This window comes from Pezoporus occidentalis, unplaced genomic scaffold (genome assembly GCF_034315485.1).
Source record: "Pezoporus occidentalis ecotype Australia unplaced genomic scaffold, CSIRO_AGI_Poc_V1 ctg171, whole genome shotgun sequence".
Classification (NCBI taxonomy): Eukaryota; Metazoa; Chordata; class Aves; order Psittaciformes; family Psittacidae; genus Pezoporus; species Pezoporus occidentalis.
Window position 1 is genome coordinate 217,537 of NW_026913543.1, and position 17,054 is coordinate 234,590.

At 39.7% G+C, this 17,054-nt stretch overlaps 1 long non-coding RNA gene across 2 annotated transcripts in view; it reads right to left on the reverse strand.

Moving 5' to 3' along the window:
• The window catches only part of LOC134161255 (uncharacterized), a 105,146-nt gene that overhangs the window by 85,277 nt on the left and 2,815 nt on the right, over positions 1-17,054 (reverse strand). Inside the window, exons 2-3 of one of the 2 annotated variants that reach the window (XR_009963907.1) lie at positions 10,714-10,775; positions 2,216-2,487 (exon numbers count right to left, since the gene is read on the reverse strand). This is a non-coding gene — a long non-coding RNA (uncharacterized LOC134161255). Of the gene's footprint in view, positions 1-2,215; positions 2,488-10,713; positions 10,776-17,054 lie in introns of those variants that run through there. The other variant, XR_009963906.1, reaches the window with a different exon arrangement.

Here is a 17,054-nt window from a genome sequence, read left to right on the forward strand (position 1 = left end):
ACACAGCAAAAAGATGTCCTTAAATACTTGTTACTTCCCATTCTACTTTTTGTAGCACTTACGGATGCATTAGAAAAGCCCTATTCTTTAATGCTTTTCATTTTCAATGATTTGCAACGAAATAATTAAAAGCTCTTTTGGCCTATAATAGTTAGTTTTGTATTAAAAAAAATCTCAGTTCTGTTTGTTTGAGTTAAATATTAAACAGGTCGTAAGTAGAGACTGAAAAAGTTGGCAGTGTTAATAACACGAGATCCAGAAAGTAGTTTAAGGATAGAAAAACAATCTTGCTGGTCTCTTCAGAGCCACAGTTAAGGTGCTGGGTAAAAAATGAAGGCCAAAAAGTTCCCAAAATACTGCTAAGCACAGAAAAGGAATTATATATAATATAGAACAGAGTAGGAAATACTGGGATAGCCACAGCTGAAATCAGTGTCACTGACAGGAATTTAGAATGCCAGACTAACAACTGGCAAATCACACATGGTGGGGAATAGCAAAGGTTTCCCAGCATGGCACTGCTGGATCCTGAGGGTCTGCTGAGAGCATTCCAACCCAAGTTCACGCTGGAGACAGAAAGAAGGTGCTCTATGTCAGGGTCTCATCTGAAGAGCTGTGATCCCTAGAGCTGGTGCACTGGAGTGAGATGCCTGTCACTCACACTCCTGGTTTTTGGAAAATACCTCTCTATAATTGAGATTTTAACTAAAAATGGGATTAATGTCACTGCCTTCCCTTCAAGAAGCTACTGTTAAAAACTCTATGCAAGAACTAAAATTAGCATTATAGTGCTAGGGTGTTTTCATAACATGAAGCTAAAGAGAAACCAGACTGAGGGTTAACACGTCTCACACATCACACTGAGTAACAGTCATGTTAAAATTGCTGTCGCGACTGGATTTAAACCTGTGACTTACAGATGAGGCTCTGATTCAGACCCTGGCATGTGACTCTGTCTTTTTGGAAAAGTCCAACAAAGACACCACCAATCTGTGGTCAAACTTGGGGTCTGTTCAGCTGAGGATGTTCCTCATGGGAAGAGCCTCCCATTAGATTCTCGTTATTCATTCTAGGTAGAGAAATTGCAGGGGTAAGACAGCTTGAAGAGTAGGGAGCACAATCAGTGAGCTGCAAAAATATTTAGTGAATATCAAAAACTTGTGAATGAAACTGTAAACCAATAACCACACTGGTCAGTGAAACCTAGCAGGATTTTCTTCTAGAGAGAACGAGCAGACCATGTTCCCCGGAGCTGTACGTTTTAAACTCATTGTTTTAAACTATGTTTTGTTTCCCTCATAACATTTAATTCCATTACAACAACACTTTTCAATCATCATTAATTTTATTTATCGAAATTGAGTTGTGTTCATTTCTAACCACATAGTTCATACCTGCAGATCTACTTTGTGCTTCTAAACTTGTTAAGCAACTGACTAAAAATGTGTCTTTCAGAGGTGTTTTGTGTAGCATATCTGTGCAGTTCAAAAGCAGGCATCTGATTCATTGAATTCACTGCTGTACAAGAGGACATTTAGAAACAGGACCTAAATGTGTTAAGCATATCTGATGTAGACAGGTATTCATTCACAATTTGCATCAATAAATGTGCACAGTGAATAAATAAAACCTTGCAGTATTCGCACGAGCCCTGCCACTCACAATACTGACGTTTCAAATTATATTCCTTTCAGTCAAAAGCCTTGATACTCTGAAGTTCTTGGACTCAGCATCCAAGTACCCTGTTACTGTACATGGCGTCCAGTGCCTAGTTTTTGGAATCCAAGAGTACAAATTCTGTTCAATGCACAAAATCAGATTCTAGCTCAGGCCCATGCCCTGCACCGGGAGAACTTTGAGGACATCAGGAATGCAATGCAGGCTTGTACAGTTTGTTAGAAAGTTGAGTGCTAATCCTGAAAGTCATTCTGAAATTCTGAAAAGCGCCTTAAAAAAAGAAATCAGCATTGATTTTAAATGAGTGTTCCAGAATCTTCCATGGAATTACACAGAATGGGCAATTAGCTGAGCTGCTAAGGTGGAACTGGGGCCTTCGTGGTAATTTTAATAGCACCAAAGTCTGAACTCCTCGATTCTTTTGAGAGTTCCAGTCACTGGTACCCAAAGTTGCACCATTCCAGCCAATGACTTCTAGAAGTTTATAGGAGAAATTTCCCGAGCTCTCTATAAATCCTATGGTAGACTAACATGGAAATAATTTTGGAAACAGCATTTTTATTTAGCAGTTATTTAAAATTCAATCCTTAACGAAATCTTCTTCTTGGATGGGAAATCTTCCATCACCTTCCTGTTTGTTGGAGCTCTTCACAGAAGACTGAGTTTCAATTTGAGGCTGCTCAGCAAACACTATCAGACAGCTCTCTCTCTTTCAGTGCCTCTTCAAGGACTATATTCTTGTTCAATTCAAAACAGGAAGGACATTTTGGGAAATGAGCTCTGTATATCCTTCAGTGGTTTGAAGCTAAACTGGAATCATGCACAATACATTGCATGGACATTCCAGAAGTCAGTTTCACCAATTTCTTTTGGCCTAGGTCATCATGACCGTCAGACTCCCAGCATTAATATGTTCAAATCCTGAATATATTCAGTCATTAGAGACATATGAAGTGGAAAAAGTTCACAAACATCATGTTTTGTTGAAATCTGGAACTACTTAGGCTGAAATTAGACAAATATGGACAATAGCATACCCATTCTGCATGGAAAAACGCCCTGCCTGAAGTGCAGATATCTGTTCCATGAAGTGTTTCAAATGGGGTGTAAGTGTCTAATAACTCTCTCACGTATCTCAGTTCTCTCATTATCTCTGTAGCTGCTAATTAGCAGTAGCAATACAGATATATTCAGCTATGCCAAATGATAAAACTGAGTACAACTCAAATCCCATCTTGACTGGTCACAGGGCAGTCTCTGTGCTGTGAGCTACAGCTACACCTAGCCACAGCTACACGTGTATTAATCAAAGTGAAGTTTTGTCAAGTCATATTATCACCAAGACATTTATTCTGGTTTCCTAAATATTAGTCTGAATTAAAACCCACCTGGGCACTCTTTCTGTACCTAAGTTTCAGTATGTGTTGGACTACCCTAAAGGCACTTGGGGGTTGTAGATCTCCACCTTCTCTGACCACAGGTAAACAGATATCCACACTGGGGATCATCCAGCAAGTCAACTCTTCCAGCTGCACAACTGTTCAGCATCACAGTGCTTAGCACTGTTGGTGTTCTCCCCCTGGTTACCAAATTGCTGATCACATTGCCCAACATAGAAAAAATATTTCCTATTGATTTTACATTATTTCCTAAAGACAAAATTAAAGGCAGTTGTGGAGCAAGTTTTCTAATCCCAATCTTGTAACATTTAAACCATAATCATTTCCATCTGTAAGTTCTTACTGACTGCTCTTAGTTTGAGCAACAAAGACTGTATTTTCAAAGTAGCCACAGATTTATCTCTTACTTTGCAATAGGTATTCTGCCAGCTTCATGGAGCTGCTTCTATTTGATCACAGTTTCATTACTGAGCATCTCCCATTGTTAGGGCAATAGTAACAGTCTTCAGTCTTACACATTATGTACTTCTCCCAAGCCTGGCTTTACATTGATAGAAGCTACATCGCAGGGATGAAAACCATAAAAGTAATTATTCACAAAACCTATTCAATCCAACATATTCCACAATCCTATGGATTTTTAATCTCTAATGCAAAATACCAGCCTCACCTCAGCTGGATTTTGCCTGAGAACAGTCTGGATTCTCTCTAATCCCTAAAAACTGCTCTACTGCTAAAACAATTGGCTGGATGCTTCTTGTGAAATTGTCAATTTGACAAGTTCTATGATATTTTGCATAACTTATTTAATGGATTTTCTCTTCTTCATTATTTGCTGGGGATCAATGGCTTATGTGCAGAATGTGCAAACCTAAATGCAAACAATCCCCAATCATCTTATTGTTCAAACACACAATTTTTGGTTTTGGGTGTACACAGCCCCACCTATTGCAACCAATGATACAGTGCCAGGATTTCAAGCCATTAGGTGGGTCACGCATCCCATGGCATTGTTCATCTGGGTAACACATGTAAGACAAACATGACACATACACATCCCATCTTCCCATAGGAAGAGTGAAGCCAAGATGCATGGAAAGATTTTACAAAGGCTAAAAGCCATTGTATTTAAACATGAAAAAATAACTGGGAAAAACCCTGAAGTATCGACAATTAGCTCCGGACTTGAACAAACCGAAGAGCTTCCACATTTTTTTCCAAGAGGAGAACATGAGCACTTAACTCTTGTACAGGCAGCCAAGTTTCAAGCAGCTAATTTTTAAGGCACTTCTCTGCAACACAGGAGACAAAAGTTAAAGCTCCTGTTGTGAGTGACAGTCCTGACTACTGGACTCGGTTTTCCAACACATTCTCTTACTTTGACTGGAAATTCCACTCTGGTTCTCAGAAGTTGTTTGTAAAAGGTACATGTCTACAAGTGTTTTCTACCAAAGCAGCATTTTCAGATGGAGAATACCATTTTTAGACAAAGAATGTTCTGCTAAAAAAGCTCTCAACCAGTTCTTGATCATACCCCTTACAAGCTATATATTTCTATTTCAGATAAGGAAAATAAAACCTTGAACCACAGGATTTTGTGATTCACTTAAATATCGCATGGTGGAATGTATTTCAAAGATCCGCATTCTTCTTCACTCCAAAGTAGTCCAATTTTCTGTGAAGACACTGCCTTTTCCAGCACTTAAATCTGTGCTCTGGCAGCAGAGATTTTTCACCTCATAAAACAGGATGTTCTAATATTTGAAAATACTTTGCTGTAGTTGAAATGAAGTCCCTTGTCCCATCTGAAAGTTCTTTGTGTAAAAGAACAAAACAGCCCCAAGCTAAAATGACCCTGAAACGAACTGTAAGAGAGTTACCCTGAAGTTTTATTTAAAAAAACATATTTGATGTGATTTTGCTGACTCTGAAAGCCATTGCAGAGTTATGCAAAGACATTTCAAAAGGAATTTTGTTTGTTTGCCTCTTTTTGGAGTTCTTGGCAGTTTTATTAGACCAAATGAATTACTGCTGTACGGAAATAATTGTCAAAGTCTCTTAACCTGTAGTAAGAGCTCAGTTTCATTTTCATTAAAATCAGCAGCAAACTGGCACAAATGGCAGTATAGGATGGGGGCAAAGAATCAGAATTTATTAACAAGAAGAGATGTGGAAATTCATAACACTGAGTTGTGCATGACCAACTAGCCAGTTAAATGGCAAGTTAGCTGTCCTTACTTAATCCTCTGTCAGCACAAAGTGGCAGTTCCCTTGGAACACAGGTCAGTGCACCTAGCTCTGAATTCCCATCTTTCTCTACGGCCATCTTTCTTCTTCTAAAGGAAGTTAACAGCTGAGGATGTGGTCAGGATGTGAGCTGTGCTTCTAATTAGGGACTACTCGCCTTTATTAGTTGATTGACTACTAAAAAGCCCTCTGCAACCAAAAAAAAAAGCAAGAATATTACAAACAGTGTGAACACAGGCCTTCACAGAGAGTTTTTACTGAATACTTTGCATCTTAGAAACTATTTCTCATCATATTGAGAGAGTTTGCATCTCTGTCCCCATTACCAAGAGGATCAACATCACTTTTCCCAGTAATCTCCCTACGTGTAAAGCTTTGGAGAAAGAGCTGAAATTGATCCAGCAAAGTTTCAAAACATACTCTACTATATACAGAGCCACAAACCAGACACCCAGCCCTGCAATAATACCAGGTCTATCTTCAGTACATCAACCTTTGCCTGGCTCCTAATTAAACTACAAGGGTGCTAAACACAAATCACAGGGTACATGGACTCTTACCACTATTAGTGGACTGTGCATCTAGGTAACAAGAATTCTTTCCAAGACATCAAGACTGGAGAGTATTTTAAGGTCTTTTTACTTGTTTTACCATTTAGTTCTCAGCTGGATTCAGATTTTCTGTACACCACACAAGATCTGCAGAGACTCACTACATAGTTACCCTGCGACTTTCAAAAGCATTAATACTTAGGAGCCTGAATCTTTAATTTCCAAACAAATTTCTGGTATCTTCACATCACACAAAGGGAATGTATGCTTCTAAGACTATGCACTTGTGACACAGCACTAGCACCCCAACCAGAAATTTTATTGCTGAATCACGCGCTGCATCAACAATGGGGCAGAAAAGGTTTTTGGAGCTTTGCTACATCAAAATTATATTATTTAATCTGCCAAATGACACATCTGCAGCAGTGTGCTGCACCATGCTCCTGTGTCAGTCTGGCACCTATTCCATTCATATCAGCGCCTGCTACAGACTTGTCTGAAACTTCTTAGATAATAGCTTATAAAAATGTTATTCTAAGCTTGAGATGTGCACCACTTCCTGCACACAACAGTGCTAATTACACATGCCACTTGAGAACTTCTACTTTTCTGCTTGTTAAAAATGTTTAAACGTATCCTAGTAAAACAGTCATTTGACAAAGAAGGAAAGCGAAACAAGAAGCAATGCAAAATACATACACCTAGATGAAATATGCCTGGATATTGATGGAAGTTTTACTTTGCTACAATGCGAAGTTCAAAGAAGTCATCTTAATACAAGATCATTCAGACCTATCTGTTATAAAGTATCCCATTAGGAGCAGATACTCCGTGGATAAAGGTAGCTTGTGGTTTTTTTAAAGAACCTTAGATACATATTAGTTTTGCTTGTCATGCAGACCTGCTCTCTGGGAGGTTACTGTGACCCATTCATATCGATCTGCACACAGATAAGAGTGAAATGCTGACATTTTCTAAGTGCTTTTATGTTTTCACAGACAATATTTTTCATAGGAACTAGAATAAACTGGTTTGGTTAAATTTCCTCCTATTTTATCAGTTCAAAAGAGAGATTCATCCCTGCTGGAAGGGCTTTCTTTATACATCAGGAGACCTGTGATTTAATCCTTTAGCAAGAACACTAAAAAATTATTCATATGTGGCATGCTCACTGCCTGATGCCTGATAAACAGAAAGAGTAACTGACTTTTAAAGAAGCTAAACACACAAATGTAAGCTCAAAATGCATATAAAACTGTTCCTTCCTTATTCTGACTACACATGCAGCTGGCACAACTGTGCTCACATTCCCCACCTACTGCAGGTACTTGCTAATGTCCATACGTGCACATGGCAGATAATACAGTCACGTTCAGCTTCCTAATGTGTTTGCAGACCAGTCTCATGGGCATTTTATATATGCATTTGGATGGATACAGTATCTGCTCCAAAATGTTTAAAATGTAAAAATACCATATGAAAATAATTTTGGAGTATCTCTTAGCATTCCTGGTATATAAAAGTACACACTTCTTCCAGATATAAAGGCTTATCCTTCCACTCATGTTAACATTTGGAAAAACCTCACTTGAAGATACCTTCTGCAAAAATACAGCCACAAGCTGTACTAGAAATAAAGATTTGTCACTAGGAGAAAATATCTAATAATGAAGTTACTGAAGCACTGGAATAGAACGAGAATATAAGAGAAATCTTCATCCATTTAGGTCTATTTAGGTTCATCTGAATGCTTTCACTCCCTGCTACAAAACATTTTGTGCCCTTAGTATGCTTCTCCCCAACTGATTTCTCAGTGGTGCTCACACAAATTGGAAGAGATACCCCTGTAGATATCATAATGGAAGATCAATGCTGTAAGGTGCTGAGAATGGAAGATGTGCCTGAGAGAAGGTAACGAGAACCAAAGAGTGGAAATAGATTAACCCTACCTTTTTCTTGAACTCCTTGATACATCCTGTACTCTGTTCCCAGAAACTCTCTCTCTATATTCTTCTCCCTTCCACCCTGAATATATTCTGCAGAGCTCAGCTTGAGAATCTCATAGACAAAGTTTTGGCAGAAACATCCCTGTATCTGATACCTAATGTTACCTCTCAAGATCTGTTCCAACAAAACTCTAATACTATTCTTCTTTCATGAAATATAAAGCCAAATAGTGTATAGAATACATTGGAAAATTCACAAGCTGCAAGTTTTACCCCAACCCTAGTTTTCACTCGATACGTGAAGAAGCACAATTTGGGAAGACACTATCATAATTCTGCAATAAAAATGACATCTGGATTATTTACACCTCTAAGTAAGAACAGAAGTGGATTTGTCTGCTGCTAGACAGACCCTAGGCAGAATATACATCAACAGTTTAATTTTATAACAGCTCTTCAATCTCACTCTTACACAGAATCATTTAGAAAAGACCTTTAAGATCATCAAGTCCAACTGTTAGTCTGCCACTGCCAAGACCCCCCTAAACCATATCCCTAAGTGCCACATGTACACACCTTTTAAATACCTATGGAGCAGTGACTCCACCACTTCCCTGGGCAGCCTAACCCAAACACTATTGCTAATACAGGCCGGGATGCTCTTGGCATTCTTGGCTTGCTGGGCACAAGCTGGCTCATGTCCAGCCGCTGTTGACCAACACCCCCCAGGTCCTTTTCTGTTGGGCAACTTTCCAGCCACTCTTCCCAAGCCTGGAGCACTGCATGGGGTTTTTGTGACCCAGGTACAGGATCCAACACTAAACCTTGTTGAACCTCATACCATTGGCCTCAGCCCATTGATCCAGCCTGTCCAGATCCCTCTGTAGAGCTTTCTTATTCTCCAGCAGACCAACTCTCCCACCCAGCTTGGTGGTGTCTGCAAAGGGGATTTCAGACAATTTGGAGTACTGCACAGTCAGCAAAGCTTGGTTTTGGTTTGGGATTTTTTTAGGGTTTTAAAATAGTAACAAAGACCTGAAAATTCAGTTTCAGGTTTATACATTTCAGAAGCATCTTTCAGGCTTTGTAGAATCAGATAACCAGCAAACAGTAAAGTCAAAGCTATTCTCTAATTTATACCAGCTATTGTTTCATCTACCTGCTGATATCAGAGAGAATACTGGCCTCTGGATACCCGCCAGCAATTCTCCACCACCACAATTATGGATTGTGCAATTTCATTGTCATTTGAGAAACCAGTGTATACTTCCAAGAAGATTTCAGAAGAGTCAACGTAGGTTAAAACATTCCCTCCCCAATCCCACCACCCTGTCCATTCTCCACCCCAACACCTCCTCCTGCACACGCACAACTTCTCTCTTCTGTTTATTTTTTGTTTTAAACACTCTAAGCAAGAATTGACTTTGGCTGCTCTTCCTAAACCCTGAAGTGTTTGAGCAGATAAGATTTAGATAATACGTTGGAAGAAAGTTTCATAGGTCCCTTTTCTCCTGGCAGGTAGACCAGCTCTGCAGGGAGGTTTCTTTCCCCTGCAGCCCTGTTTTTCTGGCCTGTCAGCTTCTCAGAGTAGGCCAGATTTGAAATTTTAACTGTATCTGAATGGTAAAAAATGCTTCAGCTGAAAGTTACTTCCTTATATACAGTGCTGGGGAAATACAATGTGTCAATCTACTTGCCCTCATCCCAAATGTGGTGGTAGTTTCTTAAGCAGCTTTATTGAGCCCTTCTTGGACTAACTGAAATGGAGCTCATCTGAGCTCCTCTTCCTGTGCGGAAAATAAATTAAGAGTGATAAAACTCCCACATTACAAAAGAAGTAAGATATGCCTCCAGAAAAATAACTGGTTTTAGAGGACAATATGAAAATAGTTCCACTTGTTTCAATGAAATACTGGTAAAAATGGATGCACTCTACCACTATTTTTTACACTTAGAGGCTTATCTGAAACTAGAAGGCTCTCATTTTACTCCTAGGTAAAAAGAATGTCATGGCACTCTTTCCACAGCCATTTTCTGTCACTACAGGGCCCACATTAAGCCTGTGTGCCATCAGGACATAGCATACGGAAGTAGCTTCAAACACAATCATTTCAAACATTACTTTAAAACACAGTTTACTGTGAATCACTCAAATTATAGATTTAATTGTGGTGTCCCAAGGTGAAGTCTTTAGTGGCAATACTGACTTATGGTATTGATATTTGTCTCCTGTAATCATCCTGCCTCAACATCAGTGTATTCTGTTGTTCTAGAACAATTGTTTATGTAGCCATGTGGTTCACTGCACCGGAGACCTAATCTTGCTTAAAACTAATCCAGACAAAAAAAGTAATTTGGTTGGGTTTTGTTTCTTTTATTTTATTTTATTTGAAGTATATGTGTTCCCAGCTCCATTTCCAAGTGCAGCTGCATAAATAGTTGGGCTGGCACAAATGAAGGGGTGGTGTACCACAGAAACCAGCAGCAGGTGGCAAAGGAGGTAGGGCTAAGTCAGTATTGCTGCCAAACACTTCAACTTGGATACACAGCCTCAAGTCTAGTCAGCAGTTCATTTAGCCTCACACCAAGTGAACTGGCAGCAAGGAACACAGGACTGTAAAACCATACAGGAAACTAAGGCAAATTTGCCACTGGTTTGCTTGCACTGAATGCCACACTATGCCCATAGTGATAGCAATGACGTAACTGCCTCAGCATTAAAGTAATGGTGTATCATTAACTCAAATTTAAGCTAATGCTTCCTTCATATGTAAAAACAGCAGCCACAACTCTGAATGAACTGCAGACACCCCCTTGAACACTGTGTCTTCAACTTGAGGTGAAAAATATTTATGCTTGAAAGCCTACAGGTCTGCAGACTTTAGCACTCACCCATTCTGCCACCCTCAGATACACAGGTGATGGTGATTCCAAACTCTGATATGCCACATCTGCTGTAAGGAAAAAGGATTATTTAAAGAAAGGGCTGCTGAAAACATTCATCATATAAATCATTGCATAAAGCATAGAACAGTGAGTGAAAGCCTTGGGGTAAAGTAACCTCTAATCACAAAACATACCCATACATCTTTTATGACAGTAGGGAGCACACAGTACCTGAGTCCCATGTGACAGAATCAACTGCATTTTGAAATCTCTATTTAGAAAACTAAGCAACCTAGCAAGATTTCAACATAGACTTCCTAAAATCTAATGCTGCAAAACTAAAGCCAGCTCTGCAAGTGCGATTTTATGTTATTAATATCATGTTAGCCATTAAAAGGTCTTTTGAGTAACTGTTTCCCTATTAGTTGCTGCTTGACCTAAAATTCTTATGAATAAAATTATTACTGCTGTGATTACTATGAGCAGTAAGGTCTATACTGCCATCCAATGGTAACATGAGTTTTAGCATCTATGAGTTACAAATTTCTACCTCTAGCTGCTTCTGCCACAGCATGACATCAACCTTAAACGCATCTTGCAGAACCCATGAAGGCTGAAAAATATCAGAATCAGCAAAAGGTTTACATGCATGAACATACAGGGTACACTTCCCCATAGGCACAGTTTGTCACACCATCACTGATAGCTGAAACTTCGAAGTACAGGTAACAGGTAGATATATCCCTTCTTTCCTTTCCACACAGAATTCTGACAGATTATTTCTTCAGGTTAATTTAGTGCAAACTGATGTACTTACTAAAAAAGTTATTCTTACTCTCTTTTAACAGAGGCAGTAACGAGAGGTGTTGGTATCCCAGTCCTTCTAACAGCATTTTGGTTATCCCTTCCCAGAGGAAGACTTTTATTTCCCAAGAGCTAGAGAATGAGCCTGACAGGTAACATAGAACTCTGCTATGAAGTCATGTATCTTGCACCCCATATAACAGATTTAGTATATTTGCAACCTGCTTCATCATGTTGCTTTGAACTATGGAAAGTGAAGAGAGAAGATCTGAAATGCATGTTCGAATTTGGATGAGTACCTGCCTTTTTCTTTCTTTTTTTTTTTGTGAAGTGGAATAAGTTACAAGATCCAACCCTTTTAGATTCTCCTTTTCAAGTGCCAGGTTCTAATGGATCATTTACTGACTAAAAACTCTGAATCAGTGTATATTGGGATGAAGACCAACGTGCCTCAAGTTACACAGGTTGGAATTATTTGGGGGGAGGCACTGCCTTCCTCTCTAAAGTGCGAGAAGGGTTGCATTCTGTGATCACAGAATGTTTTCAGTCACCTAATCCTCCACCATTTTAAGGATTGAAGGCACCAGTAAGGATTTTAATCTCTTCTGCTTTTCCCCCGCAATGCTTTGCAGATTTTGCAACTTTTAGTATTTTGTAAGGTAGATTATAAATTTCATACAGGCTGTTAGGAAATGCTCTGCTGCTCTGGATCTTTGTGGAGAGTGCAATTTGAGGGCTAACTAGCTTTTAAATGGTTGCACACATTTGTAGGGCACAGGTCTCTATGATCCAGGTGGCTTTTTTCAGCCCATATTTGTGACTGGCTGAATATTTAAGACCTTTGATTCTACTGGGATAGGCATCCAAAATTGTGGAGCTTGTCGAGTCCAATTCAGCATTAGGATAAACAGTTATTGCCCCCTTTGGCTTCAACTGAACTTATAAATCCAGATATTAATTTACCCTCTTTACACTGCAAGCCAGGACTGGAAATCTTATGGAAATGAACCTTCTTCTAGAAATTCAAATCCAGACATTCCTATTACCAATCCAATTCTGTTCCAATCATCACTAGATTGTGTTATAAAATTATTTGGTTTTTATTTGTACTGCTTCCTACCAAGAAGAAAATAGTTCAGAAGTCACTGAAATGAATCTTTCAAAACAAGGCAAATCATGCAAGGGGCAATTTTCCTTGCTAGAGCATTTTAGACTAAAACATTTTGCAAGCGGAAAAGTGCATCTTCACAATGAGTAATGGCAAAGAACAGTGTAAAAAGTTAAATGACTCAACTCTTAACAGCCCTCCATCGACACCCTGGTGAAGTTTTCAAAAATACACTAACAGTTTCAGACCCTATACTGGAGAAAGCAGAACTTTACTTATTACTTGATTAAATGGGTCAAGGATGGTCTTTTCATACTACTTTCATGCAGAGCCTAATTTAGAAAGGGACAGTCTATGCATGAGACCCTATAGCACTGCTGCAACAATAATTCTGTGCTAAATTTTATATTTTTCATAAACTGAAAAATGATGGTTTTGGTTTCCACACAGAGGAAAACAATTGCTCTAGTATGTGTTTTGGAGCTGAGAAATGAGTAGTTATGACATGCAACAGGGCTGCAGCCTTCCGCAAGTACATCTGCCTACACTTTAGATGCCACATCTACTCCAGTGCTAAATCTCATCTTCATCCTTGGAGAATCAGATTCACTGCAATGAGTAGTACAAGATATTGGTATTATTATTATCATTACAGGAAACAGTTAATCTCAAAGAAGACATTTGTTTCTTTACATGGGCAGCTGTGCTTCTACCTGTTTACAGAGATGTTTCCAAAAGAGACACGTACGGAGTAAACAATTTATAGCCTTAACTTCCATTAACTGTGGGAAAGAGTGACACCAAGCGGTTACTTTTAATGGTGCATACATTTCTTTTGCAACAGGTAACGCTCTCTCTCAGCAGCCTCTTCATTGAAGTAATTTCGGGGCCCAGTTCCATTACTAAGGCTGGAGAAGTCAGTCACGCAATGAGATAGGTTAAGGTAAGCAACCACTGAGGTCACAGCCAGCTAATCATGTCAAGACATGCTGAAGCTCAAGCTGAGGCTGACCCACGGTTACAATGGCCCCTTGATGAGGACTGTAGCACAGCTTTGTGGCACAGGCGATGCAGACAGGGACCTTCCCCTGCTCTGGTCACGCGGGTGGGCGCCTCACGTAACGTAACGCTTCTCAGCCACTAGATGGTGCCACCAAAACGTTCACAGGAGCGTGACGTTACCTCCCCGTCCCGCACCGTGAGAGCATCTCCCTTTCATCACTAGTATCTATCCTCATTTTCCACTCCGCAGCTTCTTTTGCTCCTGGTCCAGCCGAATTCCTATGCAGGTTGGTCCCAACCATCGTTCCTGTAAAGCTCTGAATAAGGCCACCTTTATGCACCAACTACAGTGAAACCGACCTCTGATGGGCTTTCCAGCTGATCAGAGAGAGGTCTAGCGTCCATGTTGGCCCCTTTCCCAGCCATCCAAGGAGATGCGGATTCTCTCTGTGGGGATGGGTATCCGAAGCAGGTGAACCCATGCGCCATTCTTCTTCATAGCTGTGCTTGTCTCCTCTCACTGAGGACTTCTGTTTTGCATTGCACTGCATCCATCATGTAAGATGCTTCACTGCAGCGGAACTTTAGTGACTCTGTACCATTTACATTTTAGGGTCAGCTCTCACCATCTCAGTCCTGAAGTGCTTTGGACACAAGGACTGTTGATATCTGCATATCAGAAGAAATTTTCTGTTGCACATTTACAAACTGCAGTTTGAGTTCTTACGCTCAGCTCATCTCCTCTTTTGCAAAAAATCCTAAAACCTCTAGAGCATCATCTGTCTCATTACGAGACAAGGTCAAATGCACCACTTACTTCCCATAGATTAGAACTCACAGGAGGGATTACTCCACAGCAAAGTGGTGCCACCTCTCCTAATGTGTTTCGGAAAGAAGCTGTCTTTTTAAAAAAGATGCCAAGCATTCTCTCCAACAGACCCAATATGGAGATGTAATAAAGAAATCTTTCTTCCCTATAGGTTAACACACTTGTGTACTAATATTTTAATGCCTCTTTGTCAAACTATGAATGAACACAGAAAGAACAAGCCAAGCTGAAGAGTCATTTTCGGAGCACTGCCAAGCCAAAGTGACTGTATATAACTACATCTCTCGCTAGATATATAGACATCCATCCAGTAAAACCTTTTCTGCTGACTGAAGGAGCAGCTAGGAAATGGTTCCTTCTAAATGCAAAAGGCAGTGTTGACTGAAGAACAAATACTCATCCTGCTTCCTGGTCTTTCAGAAGAGAAAATTCCCAAATGACTTCCACATCATGTAGAGCTTCACTGTCCAGAGCCAGTTAATTTTTTATTATGTACTCCATCCTTTTCATTATGTACTACATCCTTTTCTTCTTGGGGACTTACTTAGTACTGCAGGATAAGAACACCAGCAGGAATTCCAGACAAAATACTAGCCTTCTTCTCACCATCCTACCCTGTAAATTTTTCTAGGAATTTAGCACCAACCAACTATGCAAACACTTCTGAGTTTGTTTGTGTTTTTTTTTTTTAACTGAGGTTCATTGATTAATTCAAATTTCCTAGTGGCCCTATCTGTGGTGACAAGTTTGGTAGAGTTTATTTCAGTATTCTCTTCCTAGCAAATGCTTGTTCTTTCATCTTGGCCTAAAGAGGCAAACATCAGGAAAGCCAGATAGCAGAAAATCATTCCTTTGATTTTAAAAGGATAGACTGGATACAGGGTTACAAGCCAGACTGAAGCTCAACACTGATTCTCCCACTGTTCAAGTTACAATAGCCACATCATTTAATTGCATCTTTTCTGATAAATTGTGAATGGTTTCTGACACCAGCATCCTACTACAGTAGCCCTGGGCAGCGTCCAGTAAAAAATGAATCCTCTGCTAGATCCATGCTGAGGTCACTAGCCTAAAACTTTGAGTCTAAAATGCTCTACCTGAACAATTAATATGCACAAAATTCCCTCAGTTTTAGCACAATTGCCTATGTCAATTTTTCTTTTTAGTCTAAGGCCCCAGCTCACCTATAGGCTCTCCACCCTTACATCCCTTGAGAAACCTGCTCCTGAAGACACATTTAAAGAACCAGTAGACCACATTCTGAAAACAAAGAAGGGAGCTGTGGATGGGAATGCCTTTCAGCTAAGTGGTTACATCTCTTACTATACCAGGATGTGGCAGACCTGCATTCAACTCTTGCCCCTGCCTGAGGGAAACATCTTTTGTGTCTCAGCAGTGTCCTAACCATGAGGTCATGGAGTCTGGTGAGATCTTTTAGCCTCCCTTACGTATGTGAAACTGCTTTGCACAAACATCCACCCCCAGTAGGACTAAAATGTGAGTGTCCTTTCTGATGAGTTGCTTCAGACCTGGCCTATAGTAATTTTGTCCTTACCTCACGTTCACCACAACATTTTCTCTCTATTAAAAAAATTTCTCCAGCTTGTGCATCTTGCTCCCAAAGGTGGCTCCCATCTGTCAATTGAGATACATACTTTCCTGAACCCTTGATTCAGATACCTAAGCCTCTGAGAAGTACATAAAGTAAAATATTTAATAGTTTCCTAATTCTACTACATCCTACTGTAGTCTCTCAATCTGAGTCTTCACTAAGCACACTCTCTTGTAAGTTCCGCTCTCAATCACCTGTCTCTTCAGGGAGCTTTAAAGTTAGGTGAGCCTGAGTATTAATTTGTGACTTCAGTATTTAAAAAATTACAAGCTAATGTACATTTTCACCACAGAAATCACACCAAGTTACAGTATACCAGGCTTGGTCCTGACCTTACATACAGTACTAAAGATCCAAAATAATTTTATCACAATAAAACTGATGCTAACATCAGAACAAAATCAGAAGTGAAACAGTCTCATCCCACCATATGACAATGTCCAATCGCACTGGATTTTGCTTATGAACTTCCATGTATTTCGAAGTACCCAAGGCATAACATGTGAATCATTAGAACTTTGTGTGATGTTGTAAAATCTGTGAGAGGAAAATCAAGACAGATCTTCACACAGTAACAATCTTGAACTACAACAAAAGAGAAAATCAGAACAAGGAATTGCTCAGATATAACACCAAAAGGACATGCCAGACGATCCAAGTCTTAGTTCTGTTGCACACAGACTGTATTTCTGCTAAACAGAGATACAAATGTGTACAGTGCAGTGGCATTAAGCGTGTGGAATGTGAATGACAACCTTCCCAGCTGCACGCTGGAGGCACAGCCTGCTAGAACTGGCTTAATGTAACTACAAAGTTGCATTCAAAAATCAGTGAAGGAACAACATGTATCATACTTGCAGACACTTTAATGAAGATTCATGACACTGGCTGTTTTAAAGTAGGTCATCTCAAAATGTTGAATATTGTTAGCAGACAGCAAATTAAAATTTTATAATTATTAGACTGAATAAGTCATTTTATGGATTTTAAGT